Consider the following 7803-nt stretch of genomic DNA (forward strand, 5'->3'; position numbering starts at 1 on the left):
TGAATCGCATTTGATTAATTAGGTTAAAATGCGAAGGTGATTAATGCGAAGGGATGCGAAAGGTGTAAGAATGAAAATGCGAAGTATTTCACAGTAGAATGCGAATTGGGGAAGAAAACAGAAGATTTCAATTATTGTCCCTGGAGTTTCGCATTTTTGGAATGAAAATTTTGTGAATCGCATTTGATTAATTAGGTTAAAATGCGAAGGTGATTAATGCGAAGGGATGCGAAAGGTGTAAGAATGAAAATGCGAAGTACTTCACAGTAGAATGCGAATTGGGGAAGAAAACAGAAGATTTCAATTATTGTCCCTGGAGTTTCGCATTTTTTGCTTTATGATTTCTCATTAGAATAGAGAGTTATGTAGAAGTTTCATAGTGTGAATTTTAGTACTCATGGGCAAATTGAGTCGAACGGTTTGACTTGCTGACTTTAGTTGACTTTGACTTGACCGAAATTTGACGGTTGTCACACCAATGGTTGTAGTGACGAGGTGCAGGTCGACTGGCTCAATGAAGCAATCACTATCTCCGATCATTTGCTTGATCGAGGAAGGAAAGATGAAGGATACCCGTAGGCGGCTGTTTGTTTATCGGAAAAGGCAGCTTATCAACACAGGTAAGGTTCCTCTTTCTTTTCTTTTCTTTTCTATTTGTCATCCATACAAATGATAATTGATACCGGTAGTATGATCAATCAAAAGAAGTGTTTGGGTTTCTTGTTGATAGAAATCGGTAAGGTTTGATGTTCTCATCTTGAACAGGTGGTGAGTGGGAAAGTGTTTGTGTTTGATTTTTGATTGGGAAGTGAAGGAGATAGTGATCTGAAGATGTTGGTGTGTTGATTGGCTTTGATTTTCAACAAAAATGGATAAGTATAAATTACTAGATTTAGGTTGGTGTTTTGGTTGCTTGAAATTGACAGGAAGAAAATGAAACATTAACAATGAGTGGTTGTATTTGTCTGCATGTATACATGATGTCAAGAACAAGAATGTTCTTGTGTTCCTTGGCCTGATGATGATTTGAAGAAGAGAAGTCTTAGAGGGTTGTTCATTGTCAGTTTGAAAGGGAGTCACGTTTTCTTTGAGTTTAAGTGTAGTATTGGATATTCTTTTGTGTATAGAATTGGTTTGAGTGTCGTTTTGGGTTAAAGCAATTGTGCAAATCATCTTCAATTTACATATTTCTTTTTTATGTGCACAACAAGAAGCTGAACACGTGAGTGAGCAGGTGACTTTTGATGACAGCTCATAATTTCTTTTTCTTTGTGTAGATTGATTTTAAAAATTATTTTTGTTTGTAGTTTGTTTCAAAACAGAAATATAATAGGAAATCTATGGAAATCTAATAGTTTGTCTTTATTTATTTAGTTATTTGTATTCATTTATTTGATTTATTTATTTGTATTTGTATTTAATATCTGTGTATGGATTTAATTAGATATGTATTTCTGTATGAATTTACACAATGTATTTGGTCTTTTGAAGTTATACACAATACACAATCTTATGTTTTCATGTATTTAAGTTTTCGTATATAAATACAATTATACATCAAACATGTATTTGGGTATTAGCAAGAGTAAATAACACATATATAAATTTGAACTCATATATTAGGAATATAACATTTATTAATTTGTTAAACATCAGTTGGTTAATTAAAAATACAACATATATACTGTATATTTATGAAAATTTAATCAACCACATGTAACCGATCCGGACACGCGTCCATACCTAAGTATACATATATACATTTAGTCGTTCACGAAATTATCGAGTGTTGGGTTGTTTGATTTGTTTGATAGATTACATGATTGGAAGCAAGATATCATTTACTATTTTATAATACCTTAAATAACTCATTTATTTTATTTAGTTTCACTAAAACTCAATGAGTCAAATTATCAAAAGACATACTGTGAACTTGACTGTGAACTTGACTGTTCACAGTCTTTGACCTAAATTATGGGATGTCACATTACCTCCCCGTTAAGGGAATTTCATCCCGAAATTATTTTGATCTAGAATATTTAGTTGCACTATTGTTTTGTTCTACTAGAGGAGGGAGCACCGCTGAAAAATTAAAGATACTTTTGTTTCATTTAATCCTCACGTATCCAAGTATATTCCGGCTCTCTACGAGAATTATATCGGACGTTTACTATAGCCATGTGGCTTTGTTTGAGGCTTTTGCTTTCTTAATCCATGTTCTCCACAGGTTCCTTCATGAAGTAAAGTTTAGTGTTGACCTGGATCTAATCGAGAGGCAAGACAAGGTTCTCATTAGAGAGTGTGACAACCCAAGTCGTCCCGTTAAATTTCCCCGTTACCGTTAACGGAATATTACAGTTTGTAAAAGTTCCGTTAATTAGAGGTCGTCAATTAAATAAACATTTCAGTTGTTTATGTTTAACATGCCGTTAAGTCGTGATAAAAGAAAATAAAAACACTTAACACATATTTCCATTTAATTGGAAATGTTAAGTTTTATTATTACGACCACTAAATCGAGTGCGACCAAAAGCCCCATATAACGGCACTATCGGGTAGAATTCCACTGAGCTCCAACTCCATCCCATATATAAAGGGGAGTAAACTCCATTTGGAGCTTTTCCACCCTCTCTCTCAATACTCTCTCTAGACTCGTTTTCGCCCCGAATCCGCAACCAAACGTTTCCAAATCGTAAGTCCGCTTACCCTAGCTTATTCTAAACATTATGATTTGTGTTTATAGCCCAAAAATCGGTCTTAGAAGCAATGGAAAAGGAGTTTACGGCCTAAGCTCCTCCTTAGGCCGTAAACACCTAAAATGAGCCCAAAATGACCCAAACTTGTCCCTAATGGTTTGGAAATAAATTGAGCTATTAGCCTAGGAGTGTTTAAACATTAAAACTCATGAATTTAGGGGATAAAAGAGAGTTTACGTCCCAAGCATATGCCAAGGCCGTAAACACCTCTTAAACATGTCTAAAAGTCCTAAGAACACTCCCAAACCACCCTTAGGCTTCATACATAATTTAGGGACTTGGTATTTTGGGTTTAAACCATTTAAGCACATCAAAATGAAGAGGAAAAAGGAGTTTACGGACCAGGTATATACCAAGGCCGTAAACACCCCTAAATGTGCCAAAAATGTGGTTTTTGCCCCCCCAAATGGCCTTAGACTATTTCTATAAAATGCTAGGAAGGTATTAAGGGCTTAAAATCAAAGAATGATGGGTGTATGAGAGTTCACGGCCAAGCCATAGAGCTTACGGCCGTAAACTCTCAAGGATTGGTCTTTTGGACCATAAACTCTAAAGGAGTGCCCTTTTGGAACCCCAAACACCCCCTATAGCCTTGAATAATTACTAGAAGTGAGTTAAGGGCTTGAATGTCACAACTGGTATTTTGCTAGGAAATTCTATTTCCATGTAAACATCATCCATTGTAAAATCATATACTTATTATACTCTAGTCTTGTTCAAATACATCTCATATGTTCAACTAAGGGTTGGAAACCCTATAAATCCCAACTCAAGTTTATTATGGACCAGGATTCTCTTATTGGGCCTAAGGGACCAATAAATTATCACTTTATCAATCTATAACATTTTGGGCCTAGAATGATTCATTCTACCTCTAATGGGCCTTATTGGGCCATAATAACTCCAATCAACCTTAATGGACATTAGAATCCATTCTTTTATGTCAAATTGGGCTGTAGATGCACTTAAGGGCCCAATGGGCCGAAACTTGTTTATTGGGCTTCCCAAAATCAAGCAAATCCAAGAGTGGGCCAAACTAATTAAATTTCATTCATCTAGGGCCCAATTCTCGGCCCATGTAAGTAAATAATTTTTTTTTTAGGAATGGGTGCTTAAGAGATGACACCTCCCTAATATCTAGAGGTTAACCAAGCACAAATCTCATACATCTAGGACTCTAAACCTTCATGTAATAACCTTATTTCACATCACTCTCCTTCTCCTACATAATATCGGCCAAGATGCTCCCTCATTTCCACCTTCAAATCACAAGATTTCTCTCAACAGCTACAAACAAAATCCATCCATTCTCCCTAAAATTTTCGTGTATGCTTATGAGAGTCCAAGGATAATCCATCAAAGATCCATTCATTTTGGAACACCCTAAATTCGAAAAACCTCTTCAAGGGAGCTTGTAAGGCCGAAAACCCCTCTAATCTTCATCAAGAACCAAAATCTTCAAAGCAAGGTGAGTTCATACCCCTTGTTTTTGGTTTTTACTTGTTTTTGGGGGAGAATACAAGTTTCTTTGTGTAGATCTATGTGTATATGCATGATTATGTGTATTTTCTTGAATCATTTGGTGATTAGATGTTGCTTACTTCATTAATCTAAAAATATGTCAAGAACTTGAACTTTATCACTAGGATCTTTATATGAATCTTGAGAGAAGTATGTTTTATCAAACATAATACATGTAAACTAGTATATACTGGATTTATACACCTGAAATAGCAAAAATGAGTGTTGTGGTTAGAGATCTATAAACTAAACTCACAAAACAGCCTTTGACAGAAACGTTTTGGTCCAATCTCGGACTGTTTTGACCATCCAAATGGAAGAATTTTCCAAAACTGTTTTACATGGATAAATTTCAGGTTTATACCTTTAAAATGACTACTCGCACGTTTTCATACGATTTTTCTACAATTTTTGGCGAATTTTACAAAACTGCCTATCATATTTGAAATAATTTCGGACCAACCTGTGAAGATGAGCAATTTAACACTTGTTAGAAGCCATTAAAAATTATAAGAAACTTTTTGAACAAAGTAGACAAAATTTCTAAACTTCGATAGTTTACGGATCCAAATTTCGACTTACGATGAATTTTCTACAAATTTTCTAAACACTAGGTCGGAAAAGCCAAAAAACCAGAAAAAATGTGCATTTTCACAAAAATCAAGCAAAAATGATATTTTTGACAAAAATGAGTTTATAAATGTTATTTTTACCACAAAGTAGTCATCAACACAAGTTTTTAACAAAATTGGAGATCAAAGTGTTATTCTTACAAAAATTGGGCCTAATTGTAAATTTTATGCTTATTGGGCCAAGAACGTCATTTTTACAAAAAGGAGGGGTTTTTATATCAACTTTGTAAATAATCAAGCTAAAATAAACAAAACAATAACAAACGGGTAAAAAACGATATTCATATCCTTTTTGGGCCTGGAAATAATAGACACGTATAGTGAGCCTTAGTGGTCCACTTACATGTTTATTGGGCCTATGAATGGGTTTTATACGCGTTCTTCGTTTTATGCTATTTTAGTGAATACTTGAACTAAAATCAATGATAAACCAACAAATGGATTTAATTTGATCATTTTCTAGGTTATTGGGCCTTAGTGACCGATTTCTATGTGTGATAGGTCCTGTATACTATTTGCATGTTTATTGGGCCTTATTGACCCATTAACATGTGCGACAGACCTTGGATACTATTTGTGTGCTATTTGGGCCTGTAAATACTTTATATGTGAAATGGACCTTAGTTGTCCTTTCATATATATTTCGGGCCCATGTTATATAATCTCATTCCATTTGGGTCTTGAAATGATTTACATGTTTAGCGACGCCTTAGTGGTTCACTTACATGGATCATTGGTCCTAGAATGAGTTTATACATTTTTCTTCGCGTAAATTCGATTAAGGATCTAGCGAGTTTTTATCGGTTGGCACGTATTAAGTGTACGATCGTAGCCTGTAGTTATAACCAGAGTCTCCTGGAGGGAGAACGGGGATTTGTGTATAGATCTATACGGGGATGACACCCCACACCTGAGCTATTCGCTACAGTTAGACTAGGCCAGTCTAGGGTGACAAAAACCTTATTCTATTTTCCGTCGGCATCCAACGACACCAAGACAGGCGAAATTGTCATTATTTAGTATGGTTATGACGGCTCGCTTAAAGGAATTAACGTTATGAAGTTTACGGAAGACATCTACATTTTTTTAGGCAACGTCGGGTTGTCTGGGAACATTCTCTTTACATTCTCTTACATTCTCTCTACATTCTCTTTACCTTTTTAGTCAAATAAACAATAACATACATGCATTAATACAAGATCTAACACAAACACACTAAACAGATTTAAGAAAATATCGGATTTTCTGGTGGTTTTCAAAGTTATACAAATCATTTTCACAAACATGCTTATGAACTCACCAACATTTTTATGTTGACCGTTTTCAAAATAACTTGTATTCTCAGGAAATCGTTGAAGCAGGATGAACAAAACAAAGTAATGGATATTGTGTTATATTTTGTTTCATCATACTCTTACTATTTTGGCATGTAATATTCAAATACATTACTCGATGTAAACAATGAATGTTGTAATATTACATGTGTGATGATGATGATGTTATGTTTCAATTATATTCACTGTAATGATATTTAATGATGAAGTTACGCGCAAGCCCCCGGACGTTTCCGCCGTCTGGTTCGGGGGTGTGACAGATTGGTATTAGAGCATTGTTTATAGTGAACTAGCATATCTAATCATACAGGATATGCAACTATAAATACAATGGGACTAAACAACTCTGAACATAATAATTAAAAATACATACCTTTGTGTGCATTTTAGAATAATAACACAACAAGAACAGTAAAAGTCTTTGGAGGATTTGAACATCGCTATTAAACTCGGGCAGTTATGTAGTCGTATTGGGGATGAATGTAACCTGACAACTACATTCATTCAAAATACGACCAACATGTGTTCGGGAGTAATTGTGATGGACAATGAATCAAAAACTTACCATTTAATTATCCAAAGAGCTTATAGAACAAAACCTAAACAAAATTAAAATTACTATAGGAGTAATTGGTATGCTATTTGTTTCTAGTATTTATACCCCTTTGTGAAATACACAATAGACGAGTATCATTAGCCAAGAAACCCCTATCTCCCTAGTTAGGGAATAGCAATGTGGCTCGACTCAGAGGAGGAACACGAAGTAGAACTCGCAGATGGACGTGCTGAGTCAATAGTGGGCCTCGAAGGGGAAGAGCCAGAGGGCAATGGTGATGATGACTCGGATGCAGAATCCGATGTCATCAATCCTCCATGTAAAGCCAGAGTACTGACTTATCGTGTGATCCCCAGTGGCCCTATGCCCCCTTGGGCATACGATATTTGGAGATAGACTCACCAGCAGGGGATACGACCACACTAGGGTAGGAGCCGAGGTGTCTCCAACCATTAGCCATAGAGGACCAGCTGACCGGGCCCTCCTAGTCATGGTCCGGCGTGCCCAAGGTATTGATAACCGAGCTCAGAACACCCCAAATCGAACGAAACAAATGCGGTTTGCTATTGAGAGAGACAAGATACAAACAAAGGAAGTGAACGGAGACTCCCAAGCGAGTCAGTTAGTCTGAGAGGTACACCTACGGGATACCGAGCAACAAGTAGCTCGTCTCCGAGACGCACTCACTTCATCAGCACCACCACCAGACTCTCTCCGCCACAATTAGGATCGGCCTTTTCTTTCCCCCCTACTATCTGACATGACTCTCTTTCGTGTACTAAGATGGTACTTATCACTGGAACAATTATGTGTTATCTTTATTACTACATAGACTCAATTATATGCACAAGCGAACCCTCAAAACCGCTAGATACTTAAGGGTCTCGAAACCTAAACAACCTATATACTCTAAGGATAGACGTGCCGATCGTGCCAAATCTGTGATTACCTACTACTACAAATACATCATAGGGAATGTAGATGGAAGCAGTAAGAATTATACA

The sequence above is a fragment of the Lactuca saligna genome, chromosome 7, assembly GCF_052625555.1.
Source record: "Lactuca saligna cultivar CGN05327 chromosome 7, ASM5262555v1, whole genome shotgun sequence".
Lineage (NCBI taxonomy): Eukaryota > Viridiplantae > Streptophyta > Magnoliopsida > Asterales > Asteraceae > Lactuca > Lactuca saligna.